This window comes from Gadus morhua, chromosome 12 (genome assembly GCF_902167405.1).
Source record: "Gadus morhua chromosome 12, gadMor3.0, whole genome shotgun sequence".
Classification (NCBI taxonomy): Eukaryota; Metazoa; Chordata; class Actinopteri; order Gadiformes; family Gadidae; genus Gadus; species Gadus morhua.
The window spans coordinates 3,306,516-3,323,840 of NC_044059.1; the positions used below are offsets into that span (position 1 = coordinate 3,306,516).

At 48.4% G+C, this 17,325-nt stretch overlaps 1 protein-coding gene across 2 annotated transcripts in view; it reads left to right on the forward strand.

The window, feature by feature from the left end:
• tbc1d7 (TBC1 domain family, member 7) overlaps positions 1-17,325 on the forward strand; it is a 25,104-nt gene continuing 7,779 nt past the window's right edge. For both annotated transcript variants that reach the window (XM_030372669.1, XM_030372668.1), the window contains exon 1: positions 1-325. The gene's annotated coding sequence lies outside the window, so the exon portion shown is untranslated. The remainder of the gene's footprint in view (positions 326-17,325) is intronic.

Below are 17,325 nucleotides of genomic sequence, written 5' to 3' on the forward strand. Positions count from 1 at the left end.
ATCAATAAGAAGAAGAACTTTCCCTCGGCAGTCTTTAAGGAAAAACAGTAGTCTATCTACACCATAGTTTGTTTGGGTCGTGTGGAACATCAACCCTCAGAATGTGGTTTACGTGGTTTCCTAGTTCTTGTTAAATTTAATATAGTCGGATGTTTTCTAAATTGCTATGCGTTGAATTGGAGTTTAGCAGTGATACATTCAGTGTTATGCTGTCGGCTTGTTGAATGAGCTCTTGCAGCCTAAAAGCACTTGCAGGCCGGCTGACCGAAGCCAAAGAAAACACAACACCCAACTGGAAAGATTGTATAGCAAACATCAATAAAAGGTAAGCCCATTTTATAGGACGTGCTATATTGTGATCAGTAGGCTACAATGGGATTTGTAGCCTACTGACACATGACTGCTGTCCACTACAGTCCTGTGGCAGGACTAAAGGAATCTCTATGTAACTGGTACAATTTAATGAAATCTTGGAGAAAAGTAATTGTAACTAGAAAATGCATTTCCTGCAGAAAATGTGGTGAGTGCTGTAGTAAAAAGTGAGGTTGAAAATATTTTTTAATAAAGCCACATAGATTAAGACATAAAGAAACGTTAAATGGCTAAAATCAAGTGAAGAATTTAAACAAAAGTTCAAAAGCCTAAATGGAGTTAACAAGGTCAACATGCACACCATTTAATAAAATGTACAGCTGAATGAAAAGCGCAAAGCATTGCTAAAAATGCAGAAATGTGAAATTAATTTGTGTGTGTGTGTGTGTGTGTGTGTGTGTGTGTGTGTGTGTGTGTGTGTGTGTGTGTGTGTGTGTGTGTGTGTGTGTGTGTGTGTGTGTGTGTGTGATGCACTATCACACAACACCGCCATGTCTGAGCGCATGCGTAGAATATTCCTTCTGCGCCGCGAAAACCAAAACAGAATTGATCCGTTGTAAGTGGGACTCTCTAAATCGACGCCACTTCGACTTGGGCGGGACTTTACATCCTACGTCATTCGCTATGGGTGTGCATGTGTGCGCGTAGCCGTTTGTCTCAAGGATCTGTGCACGAAATCCCTTGCACTACAGGATTACGAGCGTCAGTGTCGTACGCGATGGAGGGTGGGTGACATTCCTACAGTCTGTGATGATAGGCTATATTTCTACAAATGACATGACGAAACAACACGAACTAAGCTAACATTAGACTATAGCCATACCAGATAACGCCATACCAGCTAACCCTAACTATTTCTATTAAACTCTGAACCACTTTGCAACAGGCAACTGTGTGTTGGTGTGTCTTATTGCTTCCCACGTCTGCGTCTGCATCTTTCCCACTCCTGGCTAATAGTTTCAGCTTTTGTACTGTATATCAGAAATGATCACCCTGTACCACACTGCTGACTTGTTGATGTTTTGTGAGCACTGTGGTAAAATTAAGGAGTATATTCTATGGTAAACCATGGTTATTATGAGGTCTGTATATCTAATAGTGGAAAAACACACGGGGCCTGGGTGTCTGGGTTCAGAACAGATGGTGGGGCCCCTAAAAGGAGCAGGAAGCTACGGGGTTAAGGCATGCTGACCTTAGCCTAGTGTCTTGGGCTATCTTTGCTGACCATTCAGGTTAAGATGAATTTATGACTGAATGGAGGCAGACACCTCAAGGAGAAGCCGCTCAGTTTGTGTGTATAAAGAGAAGCTGGAATTGATGTTCAACCAGTAACTCTATAGATCTACTCAGGCTGTTGTCGTTGTTGTTTTTCTGCACGACAAAGTCTTTGGTCAATTCTTGCTCCGGACCCTCGTTTTCATTTTACTCTCTCTCTCTCTTGAATTAGTCTAAGTGTTGTATAGCTCAGTTAATCCACAACAGCACTCAGGCATTTCTCTAGGTATCTTAAGTTTCCTACTGGAGTCATCAAAACTTTGAACTTTGTTATTGTAAGAAATATTGTGTTGCAAAAACTCTTTGTGTCTTACCCTTACCGTTACCCTAACCTTAACCCCAGTAACATTTCTTCATCATAAACTACAAGTTACGCAAAATGGCATACAAACATCCAGTCCAATATGAAAGAAAAAAGCTAGCTTCATTATGGAATCAAACCCCTTATCCCCGCGTTAATGAGTTGTTCTCTGACAACTAACCCATCAGGTCTTAGTACATGCGATTCAAGAGTTAACCACTTGACAATCTTTAAACTTCGGTTGCCTAGAAATTGTAAAGACAGTGATGTGTGTACATTGTGCGAGTATCCGTCACTCGCGTTGTGTGTGCAGTCCAAAATGAAAGAAAAAACCTTGCATCACTAGGGAATCGAACCCCCAATCATCAGTCTTTAAACGTTGGTCGTTGGTAACTGTAAACAAAGAGATCGCATTTTGTTTAACTGCTAACTAACAAACGAATTTATGCGTTCACTGAACAAAGATTATGGAAATAAAAGACCACTTTTCCATCAGCACACCCATAGCGAGTGACGTAGGACGTAAAGTCCCGGCCAGGTCGAAGTGGCGTCGATTTAGAGAGTCCCGTTGTAAGTACCATATCGGCTCGGCTTCCGGATCGGCTCGGGGTCCGTCGTCTGCTGATTACGTCACACAATAGCTGTCGACAGCAATAAGGTTTTTTATGGCTTAAATTAAAGAGCCTGTAATGATCTTTCATTTTGAGAATAGACCATTCCCAACCTATCTGTATGGATAGTTTTCTTCTAAAAACAAAACATCCCTCGGAATCATCTTGGCTGTTAAGATAAGCCGTCCGTGTTGCCAGATTGGGCACATTTCCAGCCTGATTTGGCTAGTTTGAATCACGTTAGGCTGGAAAAACGGGACATATGCCCAATCTGGCAACACAAACCGAAACTAGACATAGACCTACTCGCGCTCACACATGTGCTCGCTGTTGCCTCGTGGTTGCTATGACTACAGCCAGAGCTACAGCACAAAACAGCCAATCACAACTGTCCGACGTACAGCCAATCACAATGTACGCCCATTCAAGCGTACAGCCAATGATATTGTGTAACGTAATCAGCAGACGACGGACCCCGAGCCGATCTGGTAGCCGAGCCGATATGGTACTTACACCGTGTCGGATTGACTCGGCTGCCAGATCGACTCGGGGTCCTAGATGCCCAATAATGACACACTTCCTGTAAACGCTGTCTTTTAAGTGCGCATGCGCGTTTCATTCATTCCCATGTTGTTCCCAAATATTAACGATCTCCTTTTGTTTTCTAATCTATGAATAATAATCAAATGTACAAATTATTGTTGCCTATACTTGGGTCATATATAAAAGAAGAATCTGTTAACTCCATTCACTGAACGGGGCGATCCACTTTATTTCCAGCGCTCCCAACACAGTCAAAACAGCGACCCACACGCAGACACTTCCGTTCTCCTCCTTCAGAATAAGAGTCGAACGTTAGACCGTGCCTGCCTTGCGCTGAGTTGTTGACGGGGGGGGGGGGGTTGGACCGTGCCTGCCTTGCGCTGAGTTGTTGAGGGGGGGGGGGCAGCCCGGGCAGCTGCACCGGTTGCACCGTCGATATTTATGCCATTGATTAATAATATCTTGACCATTAAATAAATGCAGAATCTGTATCTCTCATAAAGAATATCGTCAGACAATGCCAAGGGATCGGTTCTGTCCCGAAAAACCCTCTGTCTCCGGAGAGACGCCTGTACGATAAGTGCGCCGAGGTCCATGGGAACACCCACAAATGGTGACGCCATTATCGGAGGAGGGGCTAGGAAGCTGCGCACGCCGATATAAGTAGCCGATCTCCGGGTAGACTCGCTGAAAAGCTGCTCCCGACCAGGTTTGGTTGCGAGCGTAAGTCACCATGGTGATACAGCGACGCTTAAAGAGATCGACTTTCATGGTACAGCTAATCCAGGCTTTCAGCTCAACATACCTCGCTAACCCTCTAATCGAGCTTCGTAGTACAGGCCCCTGGATTGGGCTTCGCGGGTTTGTTTACCGGCGTTTCTATTGTTACCGGTCTTGAGTGTTCCAACGGTTTATTAGGTGTCTAATAAATCACTGTCTAATCAATACTTCATTCACTGCCTCTTCCGTGGTTATTACAATATTATGAATAGACTGCTCTGTAAAAAATAAATAATAATAATTATACCGGATACATTTTCTGTCGCACCGTTGCGCCCAAATAAAATATTTGGTCGTACTACCCCGAATTCTAGGCGCATGTGCGCCCAAATTAGGCGCACTCTGGAGCCCAGCAGCTGGTTGCACCAGCAGAACGTAAGGTCCCACTTAGGCTACGTTGAAAGTATATCACCCAAACGTTCGACTTTACACTCTACTAAAAAATTAGCAGTTGCACCAAGCAGATAGTTTCAACGTAACACTAAGTTATAACTTATCTTTTACACCTCCCCTCTAGCTGGTGTGAGTTCCATACTAACGATAAAGAACCGTTAAAAGAAAAAAACGTAAAAAGATTTCAACATGCAGGGTATAGATGGCTATTCTTTTTGAGCAATGGGAAGAGGAGTTTCAAGGCGGTTTGCGCCGGGAACAGATTGTCCGTGACCGTATCGATCCATTTCTTTATTATGAGGATGTCGAATTATATGCACGCTTTCGGTTTTGCCGGGCGGAATATTATATTTATTTATTTATCATAAAATCCGCCATCAAATAGCTTAACCTCACGCCTATACCGTCCAAGCATATTTTAGAGAATAAATGACTGAAACTGTTTTGTTTGCCCTCTCATTTGGGTGCTAACGCGTCTTCGCTCGGATAAGGTGGAAACTTGCCGGTATTTCCTGTTTACATTGTTAGCTGTCAATGATTGGCTTGAAATTATCTAAACGTCATTAAAAGCGACACTGGTACAATTTATGCACTACTAGTAACATTACAACTTAAGTTATGGTGGTGCACCTTTAGTTTGACACTAGCTACGTCGAGCGTAGGGTTAAGGCGGACTTTACACCCAAACTTATGATCGGCTTAACGTTCTGCTGGTGCAAATGACTGCACCAATGACTCAAGTGTCGATACGTCATCCGTAAGCGCAGGACCCCGAGTCGATCTGACAGCGGAGTCAGTCACTGTCTCTGTTCAGTAATGTCCTGTAACTGTCTGTACATATCCTGTACATTTCGTAGAAAGACTCCTGTAAGTTTATTAGAGCTGCCAGAGCAGCTTGACGGTCTGACTCATGGAATGATCCAACACGTTTGTTTATTTCCCTGTACTGGGGCATGTATGTGACGTAAACGCGTACGCGACGTGAGCAGATCTGGGCAGAGTTTTGCGTCTTGGCAGAGTAGACGGAAACGCTACGGCGGAGCGTATTCAAGTTTTCCACTCTGGAGGGTGATTTTTGCGTTTTTAAGTCCCAAAAACACCGTCACTGTCTAAACGAAAGGCACTTCCGCACTTCAAATAAAATATTTTGTCGTTTTTACCCGCAAGCGTCCTTGTGTAAAGGCCCCGTCCACACTAACCCGGGTAAATGCAAAAACGCACATCCGCAATGAAAACGATCTCCGTCGTTTCCATATCTTTTTTTGCGAATGTTTTGCATTCAAATTAGTACATTGTACAGAGAGTTCATCATTTGCACTTCACCTGCCATTTTTTTGATGAGCGTCTCGGTCTCGAGCGCAAGCTTGTGGAAGCGTCATGGCAGTGTCATGGCAACCGAACGTCAGTTTCTGAAAGCCTCCGTCTACTCTGTCCACACTACAACGCAAACCCAGCGTTTTGACGTTCATCCACCTCAGCGATCGTTTTCGAAAAGTATCGTTTTCAGTGTCGGAATTCTCCTTTTTAGTGTGGACGGCAGGGCTAAACGGATAATATTTATGCTTTCGTAGATTTACCTGGGTTAGTGCGGATGGGGCCTAAAAGAGGCCCAATAGAGCGGGAAAACCTGCCCAATCTGGCAACATTGCCTGAACGTCCTCCAAAATTAGCCCAATCCGACGGGGAAAACCGTCCAATCTGGCACCACTGCTGAACGTCCTCACGCCCCAGCGTCAACGTAAATCACAGATTTACGTATGTAAATCTGTGATTTACATACTCCGGTTCTATGAATCCTGGATGACCGCCAGAGGCGGTGCATTAAGCACTGGATTTATCCGTCTTGCGCATGCGCAGTTCGAGTACCTATACCAACAAGGTCACATGTGACCCTCGTGACACCGGATTGGCTATATAGCCCGGTGTCGACAGAGGATCTGGGGCGGTCATCCAGGATTCATAGAACCGGAGTTACATACGTAACTCTGCGTTCTATTTCATCCTTACTGACCGCCAGAGGCGGTGCATTAAGCACTGGATGGCCAATACCAACAACGTCACGAAGAATCAAAGCGCTCACCCTACTGACCAGAGGCAGCAGAGCTTGGCATCAGGACCACGCGCATTGGATGGGGAGTGGCAACGTTGACCCGGTAGAACCTGGAGAATGTGCTAGGCGACGCCCATGACGCCGCGGCACAGATGGTCCGCAGGGGCACCCCTCTAAGGGCAGCCCATGATGTTGAGACGCTCCTGGTTGAGTGACACCTCACCCTGGATGGCGGGGGGGCGGCCACTGGCCCCGTAGGCGTGTGTTATGGTCTCCACAATCCAGTGGGACAGCCTCTGTTTTGTTAAAGCACGACCCCTGTTAGGGCCACCATGGCAAACAAAAAGCTGCTCCGACTGGCGAATACCGGCGGTAGCAGAAATATAAGCCCTAAGGGCCCGCACCGGGCACAGCAGCTCAGACCCACCCTCCCCAGATGGGGGGTCAAAGCGTGCTAACTGGATGGGCTGGTTGAGGTGATTGCGTGGAAGTAGGGCTGGGCGATATGGACCAAAAGTCATATCTCGATATCTTCAAGCATAATATCGATATAAGATAAATATCGAAATATTATGAACCGTAACGACTGCGTGGGGGGGGCGTTTCATGTCATGTCCCATGACATGCTATTTTATCTATTCTTTAATATAGGTTTTAGTTGGCAACTATCACAGTATTCAAAGACGTTCCCGAAATTCTGCCGTGGTGCAGAGTTACAGCCACTCCGAGCCAGTCGCACATTGAGCTTCCCCCAAATGCGCTGTTTTGGTGTCTGTAGCTATAATGCAAATGAGGAGGAGCGAGGCGGGTCAAGGAGGAGGGTGGGGATGTCGCCCTGAGCAGCTTGGAGCCACGGTACCATGCGCTCTGTTTACAGTGGATGTATCGCAATGGCGAGGCGCACATTGCCTTTAGCCGTGTTCTGTAAATATTCTAGAACACACAGGAGGCATGTCGCAGTTCATGTACTTCAGCGAGTCAAAGCCAAAGTTCCTTTCCCCCAATTCCTTCTCAACCATGGCTCAGATAACCCCCACTACAGTCTCGTTGTGGAAATACAAGAGACGTCAAAGAACCGACAAACACTACAGTGTGTGTATTCACACACGCATGTGGCGCTCGCACGGTCGTGTCTCATTGGCGGGCCAACGTCTCTGGGTGGGCCAGGCAGAGTAAGGGGAGGAGCTTAGATGCTCTGTGAGTTGACAGACCTAAATACATTCCAAATCAGCGCGCTTGAGCCTCCTTTTTTCAAAGGCTAGCAGAACAGCTAGTGCTCGTTTTACACCAAACGCAAGTTTTAGCCACTGGGGGACCATAGGCAGGCTAGGGGAACTCATATTTATGTTAGAAAACCTCATAAAGTGAGATTTTCATGCCATGGGACCTTTAATGTTTTATGTTTGGGTCTCGCGGAGTGAGAAACCTTGAAGTTACTGTGGAGTTACCGTTATAACTATACCTACCTACCGTTTCGATTTACAATTACTATTCCTACCGTTCAGAATTGAATACAGTTTGATGGTTGAATAAACCGTGGACTAGACACTGCCTCCGCCTCGTATTTGAGAACATTATAATATATAATATCACGGCCAAAAGCTGTGTGCACCTCCGGAATATTATTCACCGAATTGCAACCCTTTGGTTGCGACAGTTTTTAAACACTCTCTACAAATTACGTGATTTTGTAATTCGTCAGACACCTTATATCCAAACCATTTCCATACTATGGAGCCGTTGGTCTTTTGCTTGCAAACAAGCTCCTCGGAGCTGCCTCTGCAGGCGGACTCCATAGCTGTGTCCGAAATCATTCCCTATCACGGATATAGTGCACTATATAGGGTGCTCGCCATTTTGTAGTGGTGTTCGATTTCTCAGTGGTTAATTTCATGCACAATATAGTGCACTTAAAATACCCAATGAATAGTGAACGATTTCGAACACGGCTCATGTTTCGCGATTTCAAAAAGTGACGTGAGTCAGTGGAGGGGGGGGGGGGGGGGGGGGGCAGGCAGAGACTGTGTGTGTGAGCCGGAGGCAGAGCGGGGGAGACATAAGCAGAGTTACGAAATAGCAGGCGGCAGGTGCGGTTCGAAACTGGTGTTATTTGGAACAAATGTGCTGTAATTTCAACGCAAATTTAATTATATCGATATTGACGATATGGTCTCGTTTCATATCGCGTTTGAAAAAATATCGATATATTTTAAATATCGATATATCGCCCAGCCCTACGTGGAAGCACCTTTGGCAGGAACGCAACATTCGGCCATAGAGTGACTCCCGAGCCATCAGAGTTCCACCTCAGGCATGTATCACTCACTGATAGGGCATGCAACTCCTCGACCCGCTTGGCAGAGGTTATGGCGAGTAAAAAGGCAGCCTTCATGGATAGCCACTTCAACCCCCCTTGACCCAAAGGCTCGAAGGGAGGCGATGACAAGGCTTCCAGCACCAGCGGCAGGTCCCATGCTGGAGACCTCATGGCTGTAGGGGGACACAGCCTCAAAGCCCCTCTAAGAAAGAGGGACACTAACCTGTGGCATCCTACCGTGGCGCTGTCAACCCTATCATGTAGGGAGGAGATAGCAGCGACATAGACCCTCAAGGTAGAGTGCGACCGGCCACTATCCAGGAGGAACTGCAGAAATTCCAGCAAGGTGGTCACAGCGCAGTGCACTGGATCCACGGCCCTAGCCGCACACCAGTTGGAGAACAGCTTCCATTTGTTTCTTTACTGCAACCTGGTCGACTGTGCCCTGGCACTCATGACAGTACCCCTGACAGCTGCAGTACACTCCCTCAGCAGTGGGTCGGGCCCTGCAGTGGCCAAGCCCAGAGCTGTAGGCGAGAGGGGTCGGGATGCCAGATCTGACCCCCCAGCTGGGACAGGAGATCCCTCCTGTCGGGGAGGGGCCATGGTGAGCTGCAGCAGAGCCTGAGCAGCAGTGGATACCAGAGCCTCCCCGGCCAAAAGGGGGCCACCAGAAGGAGCCGGTGGCCCTGCAAAAGGACCCTCTGGAGTGTCGGTAGAACCAGAGGCAATGGTGGGTACGCATAGAGAGGCCTGTCCGGCAATTGTGCGCCAGCGCCTCCTGCCCTAAAGGGCTGGACGCTTCTGCCCAGGAGAACCAGAGGGGGCAATGCGCCGACTCCTCCGAGGCGAAGATGTCCACCTCTGCCCTGCCGAAGAGGCCCCACATTGACTCCACCACCTCGGGGTGAAGCCGCCATTCCCACGGTGGAGGCTTCCGTCGGGAGAGGAAGTCTGCCACCCGATTCTGGGCCCCCGGCAAATAGACTGCCCGTAGGCTGGCCAGACGGGGAGAAGCCCAAGTCCACAGGCTCTGGGATACCCGGAGAAGCCGTGTCGACCTGGTGCCCCCCTGGTGGTTCACCTGGGAAACCGTGGCCATGTTGTCCGACCGGACCAGGACATTCCGGCCTGTCAAATGGGGCAGAAAGCTGGCCAGTGCCAGCTGCACAGCCCGGAGTTCCAGCACATTGATGTGTTGTGCAACGTCCCGGCCAGACCACCGTCCCTGCGCAGTCCTGCCCTGCCACACTGCGCCCCATCCCGAGAGGCAGGTGTCGGTTGTCACCAACTCCCGGCGTGCCGGAATTGCGCCCATGGGCACGCCTGCCTCCAGATACGCTCTCTTTCTCCATGGAGCCAGAGAGACGAAACACTGCAGGGTCCTTGACCCTCCTCTGCCTGTGTCACTTGGCATCTAGGTTCAGCCACATTTGGAGTGGGCGCAGGGACAGTAAGCCCAGAGGCACCACAGCTGAAGCAGCTGCCAGCTTGCCCAAAAGCTGGGACCTGGAGGGCGCACAGACCAGCCAGTCGTACAGATATGGCAGGCCCTGCCCTGCGTCTGCAGGGGTGCGAGGGCTGCCGCCACAACCCTGGTGAAAACCCTCGGGGATAGGGAAAGCCCGAAGGGAAGTACCCTGAACTGGTAATGCCTGCCACCTCAGGAACCGCCTGTGGTGTGGCGCAACTTGCACATGAAAATAGGCGTCCTTCAGGTCTATGGTCGTGAACCACTCCCCCCTGGCAACTACCCTCAGGGTGTCCGCCGAGGTGAGCATGTGGAATGGTAAAACTTTTAAAAACGTGTTCAGGCCCCTTAGGTCTAGAATGGGCCGGAATCCGCCGCCTTTCTTGGGTACCAGAAAGTACACCGAGTAGAACCCCCCCCCCCCCAGGTTGTAACTGAGGGTCCACTTGCTCGATCGCACCCTTGGCCAGGAGGGCGGATAGCTCCTGGGCCAGAGCTGCGGCCTTCGTCGGGTTGCGGACGACTGTCATCTTGACCCGGCCGAAGGCCTGGGGCCGGCGTCGGAACTGTAATTCGTACCCCCGGGTTAAGGTGGAAACCACCCAGGGGTCTATAGTACAGGCAGCCCAGTAACTGATCTGCTGCTGGGAAAAACAGCCGACGACCGGCCCCGTGGTCCTAGCGCCTGGCCCCCCGGCCTCTGTCGGCTCTGGAGGGGTACCGGTGAGGCTCCGCGGCCCGAGGCTGCCCGGGCGATGGGCGGGCGGGGGCGCGAAGGTTATCAGCGGGCTGCTGGGCGGGCCGCCGAGGCCCTCATCTCTCGCTGGGGAAGAGCGTGGCTGGTAGCGGCCCCGAAGGGCAGCCGGGGGGGCTCTAGGCCTGCCAGAAGCGGACACACTCGCTAGCTTGGGCAGCTCGCTCCAGCGTCTCCAGGGCAGCTGACCCAAACAGCTCCCCCGGTACCACTGGCACGTCTCTGAGGACCTTCCTGCATGCCTCCGTCAGGGGCGACTGAGCCAACCAAACCTGGCGGCGAGTCTGGACCAGGGTGGACATTACACGCCCCAATTCCCTGGACATGAGGGCAAAGGCCTGTAGGGACGCATCGCTCAGGTCCTGCATAGACGGCTCAACTGTAGCTTGTTGCAGCGAGGTCGAGAGCGCCAGCATTAGGTGGGAGAGGGAGTTGCCAATCCGCCCCATACTCGCTGCTGCGTCGTAGGCCTTCGAGAGCAGGTCGTCTGTGACCCTGCACTGGGGCCGAGGACACCTGGCATCCGGCCGCAAAGCCTGATCGGGGGTTAAAATGAGAGAGGCAATGGCGGGCTCAACGGGTGGCATGCGACCCAGCCCATACTGCGCTGGATCCCGCATGGCAGCCAAGGCCCGAGCACTGGAAGGAGGATGGGGGAGAGCCTTGGCATCCTTCCAGCAGATGTGTAGCTCCTTTAAGTACTCCTCCGAAACAGGGACAGAGAAAGGGGCTGTGGCAGGGCTGCGCCTGAAAAAGGCGCTAGGCTGAGCCAAGTCTGCCTGAGGAGCAGCGAGCCAGGGCCGTACGGATGACGGCCCAGATGGGGTTACCCTCTACGCTGTAACCAGAGCTCTGAGCAGAGGAGCGGGAGGCCTCCCCAAAAGTGTTCGAGGCTTCCTCCCCCGTGACACCCTCACTGAAGAGGTTAGCTGATGCCGCCAGCGACAGGACATCGTCCGTGCCCGGCACATCCCCCAAGGAAGGGTCAGGTTGGATGCCAGCCACCGCGCCACCTGCCCCAGGTTGCAGGGTCAGGAGGAGTTCCTGTATCCTCACCATGTCGGACGACAAGCGATCCACCTTGGATGCTAGCTCGTCCCTAGCCCTTTTCCTGGGGGGGGGGGCCCTGCTCTACCCCGACGCCAAGAACTGCCGGGCTGAGCCGAAGGAAGTGGCCCCATGATGGGATGTTGACAGCTGTCGGATGTTCCACCGCTGCGAGCCTAGCCAGCCTGAGTGCCAAGGGTATGAAGCCGCAGTTCATACAGGCCCTCTCGGTAAGGCCCTCCCTCAAATGCTCGATGCCGAGGCAAGAGGGGCAGCGATCATGGCCATCGTCAGGCTCAAGGAGGGCCACACAGGCGCCACATGCATGAGCCATCAGCAGAACACTGGGAGAGGGAGCACTGCCTTCACCAGTAAGCTACTAACTCGAGAAAACACAAGAAAGTGTTACCGGGAGAGGACGCGAGACTGCAGTCTTCACCAGCAAGTGACTGAAAATAATTACACTTGAATATACAGCAGTGTTACAGGGAGAGGGCGCGAGAGCGCTGCCTTCACCGGTAAGTGACCGAAAGAAATACGCAACAGTGTTACAGGGAGGGGACGCGAGAACGCTGCCTTCACCGTTAAGTGACTTCTTTTTAAAACAAAAGTGTTACCAAACAAATTTGGTAACCCAGAACACAGCCCAGCTGTTTCTATCAGGGAAGCTATCAAGTAGCAGCTACAAGCGCTGGAAGGGAGCGAACACGCTGCCTCACCCACAAGGTAGGTTAGCGCTGTACAATGTAGCCAGTAGTGAAAATAATCCCACCAGTGTTGCCGGGAGAGGACGCGAGAGCGCTGCCTTCACCGGTAAGTGACTGAACGATTATATATATATATTTTTTTTTTTTTCTGACAAAAGTGTTACTAACAAAACTTGGAAGCTTCTACTCAAAGGAAGCCTTTCCGCGCTGTCAAACAGCCCCTGGAGGACGAGTTCACCCGTTGCTCCGACCCTTGGTCGCGAGGCTGCACACAGTCTGGAGCGCGATCCTTTCCAAAAAGCGAATACGCTATCCGCAAGCGGTACTACTACATGTGTCTTTGCGAGAAGATGAAAGGAACAGATCCTCTGTCGACACCGGCCTATATAGCCAATCCGGTGTCACGAGGGTCACATGTGACCTTGTTGGTATAGGTACTCGAACTGCGCATGCGCGAGACGGATAAATCCAGTGCTTTATGCAGATATATGAAGGATAGATGAGCAACGTTTGCTACAGTCCACTGGGTAGGCTGGTAGACTGATCTATACAGCGTAGATCCAGGCGGACACGCCCACTTGTGATGTCACTATGAAAATCATTCCTTCCCTTTGCCAAACGGCCAGCTAATCACACCCACAACTGGTTGCTTGACATGAGGCCTTTAAGAAGTAGGAGTGCCAGAATGGGCAGACAACGTCATTGAAAACTGCTCAGCTCAGATCGGCTCGGGGTACTGTGCTTACAGATGACGTATCGACTAGGGGTGTAACGGTACATGTATTTGTATTGAAACGTTTCGGTACGGGGTGCTCGGTTCGGTGCGGAGGCGTACCGAACGAATTTCAATACGGACATATTAAGTAGAGGACCGCATGTGTGGAACATGCTGCGGCGGCACATTGCATTGTACCATTTTTTTCATTTTGATGTGTTTGTAGTTTTAATGTGAAAAGAGATGACCTGACTCCATTTTTATTCTTTGGCATTTGCATGGACATGTAGGCATTCAGTCCACTTGAGATGTAGCTGTGCTTTGGTTCAGTGACTTTTTGTCTTTTTCAAGTCAGGTCTGCCTCTGTAGCTGCAGCTTCCTGAATGTTTAACTACAGATATCAATTTGGAGACAAGTCTGTTTCATTTTTGGAAAGGCCACAGTTGCGCACACCGTAGCTGTGTTCGAAATCGTTCCCTATTCACTCACTCACTATTCCCTATATAGTGTTCATGATATAGTGCACTATTTAGGGAACGAACAAACGAGAATTCGGACACTACGCTGAACATTTCTAAACGTCATTTGCGTCAGTAAATGCGCCGGGTATTTGTGTGACGCAGACAGATGCGCCCACGTCATGTAAACAAACCGGGCACTCACGAGGAAAGCTGGAGGTTGTATTGATGTTGAATGTTACATTTCCTTGTTCATGTTTTTTTTAATTAATTTTAAAGTTAATTATTCTATGTTAAATCCCAAATAAATTGTTGACATTTCTAAACGAAAGCCGGAGACTCCATCATTAAATATATTCGTTTTCGCGGTTATTCAGCTTCTTCTTCTCCTCCGGAAAAACACGACCGCATTGCATTGTGGTATACGGGAGTAAGATGTAGGGTACATCGTATGTACACTCAAATTTTGGGTATTATTATCCTGCAGATAATGTGGATAAGGAGATGGATTGAGTGAAAGTCATCAGGGCTAAAGATTGTTATTTAATTTGAGCAACAAATTGAAACTGTTTAGTGTTGCAATTGTTCATTGTTGCACATTAGATAATATATTTTTTTAAAAAACAGTCTGAGCCAATGTTATTTATTTTTATTTCTACATTTCAGAATCTTTATATTTTTTTGAGCAGAATTCTATTTTTGTATTGTCTAATGTTCCTATTGTAAAAAGCACAAAAGTGTGTTATGAACAACTTGAAGCACATGTTATGAAGCACATTTATATTATTTAGCATTTTGATTTCTTACTGTACCGAAAATGAACCGAACCGTGACCTCAAAACCGAGGTACGTACCGAACCGAGATTTTTGTGTACCGTTACACCCCTAGTATCGACACAAGCCAACGGAAGAAAACCCGGAAGGGTTGTTTATAGACGGTGCTCAATCTGTTTTGGTTTTGATTTCAATGAAAGCAGCCCGTTCTTTCACACAAACAAAGCCATTGGAAACATGTCTAAAAGCACAGATGAATGCATATATTTTTATTTTCACATGTTAAAGGATTGGCATTGTTAAAGTTAGATATTAAGACAGTATTTTCTAGTTTCTATTAACTGAAAATGAAGAACTTGAACAGTCATTTGATTGATGAGATTTATTTTGCTCATACTAAACGGAATTAATAAGACAATTGATACATTGATAAAACTAAGGAACAGCTAAATGTAACCTTATAAAAAAAAAGTTTTGGATCCCATGGTGAATTGAGGATGAATTCATGAATGTGTGTTAGATATGTTAGATATGTTAGATATTCATTCTATACCTTAAATTATATTTTTCTAAGATATCTAGATGTTCCAGATCCTTGCCTATACAACTTATAGCGGTAATAAATGTATAATTTTCCTCGTTTCCAATAGGGGTATCTTTGCTCTGTAATTTAACAAACATCCGTAAAATAGTAAAAATGTCAAGGTATAAGAAGGTATATAATGTGTAATATTACCACATTCTGTGTAATATTACCACACTCAATTGGCCGTGGGATCAAAACATGATGTTTTCATGGATTTACATTTAGCTGTATGTGTGTATGTGAATTGCATTGTATGTGTTTGGATACACACATGGGCACACACTGACATATTTGTATATTATATATTTTTACTTCATGTGATCTGCAGTGGTGATATCGTACAGGCAGGGGTTGACAATTAGGTTTCAAAAGCCATCGGGCAAGTACAGGTCATGTTCAACTTGCCCGAATGTGATGTTCACTTGTCCAAATTAAAATCAGAATCGTGACCTTTATGTTAACATCCACCTAAAATCCACTTGCTCGTTCGGGGAACCAGAAATCAATCTCAACTTGCCCAATTAGGTGTTAGCCATCAATCTAAAGCCACAAATATTAGGCGAGTTTCAGATGAGGCATGCGGCTTCGTTTGCCATGCGTCAGGATGCATTCTGGGATGAAAAACGTCAGAAATACCTGTGATTTTCACATCGAGCCAGGTAACTCGATGTGACGAGTTACCTGGCTTTCAAACCACGCGGTAGTTTCGGGAAAACAACTTCCGCCTGCTTTTCTGGGCATTTGCTCTCGAATAAGCAAGTAGGACTATCTGTAGCTTGAGCCGCTTGGCCAACCACCACTGCCAAACACACCCACCGGCCAAACACGCCCATTGCCCTACCAAACACGCCCAGTGCTTGTTGCTATCTTATTATTGGTCCATGGTTGCTCTGGTGGCCATCATGGGGGCAAACAACACACAGCGCTCGATTCACTTTGTATAGAATGCAAACAAACTTAATAAAAAACGTATCAACAAGAATAGGCACGCGCTCCAGGGACCTTGAGGGACTGGAGCCGCGCCCGAGGGCCTCTGGCCTGAGTGCCCGCGGCGACTGTCCCGATGGCCCTGCAGAGCACTCAGCACCGCACAACATTTGACCCAGAAGTTTGGAATAGTAACCTTAAAAATGTAGCATTGGCAGAGTACCAGGCGCTCCAAAATAGGTAGGCCATAGGCAGAGATACGGACGCAGTAAGGTATTGCAGTAATACGAGTGATTGAAATCGCCATTTAAACCACCAAAGCAGTCCAAGCACAATGAAAACAGTTCATACTTCAAGTCACACTGGGCGCAGCCATCTTGAATTCTGTCTCGGAATTTTGCCACCACTGAGTTCAACCGAGATGGCGATTTCGCCGTCCGAGGAAAAGGGGCGTGTTCATGCGTGGCGCTAGGCAACGTCCTCGGACCTCCGAGACGGATGGATAATAAAACGAACCATTAGACTAGGCCTGGGCGATATATCGATATTTAAAATATATCGATATTATTTCAATGGCGATATGGAACGAGACGATATCGTCAACGTCGATAATTAGATTTGCGTTGAAATTACCGCACATTTGTTCCAACTTGTTCGAACCGCGCCTCCCGCCTGCTATTTTGTAACTCTGCTTATGTCTCTCCCGCTCTGCCTCCGGCTCACACACACACAGCCTCTGTCCCCCCCCACCCCCCCCCCCGCCTTCCACTCACGCCACTTTTTCAAATCGCGAAACATGGACTCCTCAGAGGAGCTTGTTTGTAAGCGAAAGTCCAACGGCTCCATAGTATGGAAATGGTTTGGATATAAGGTGTCTGACGAATTACAAAATCACGTAATTTGTAAAAAACTGTCGCAACCAAAGGGTCGAGTACGACAAACCTCTTCCATCACCTGCAGCAGCACCACAAGGCGCAATATGAAGAGTGCACAAAAATGCGTGCAGCGACCCAAAATGTTAATCTGTCACGCAGAACCCTGCATCAAATGTCTCTTAAAGCTTCGTTTACAAATGCGGTACCATACGATCGCTCAAGCGAGAGGTGGTGGGATATCACTTGGTCGGTGGCATACCACATCGCTAAAGACATGGGGCCTATATCGACCGTAGAGAAGCCTGGCTTCATTAAAATGGTTACTAAGCTGGATCCGAGATACACCTTGCCAAGTCGGCACCATTTCGC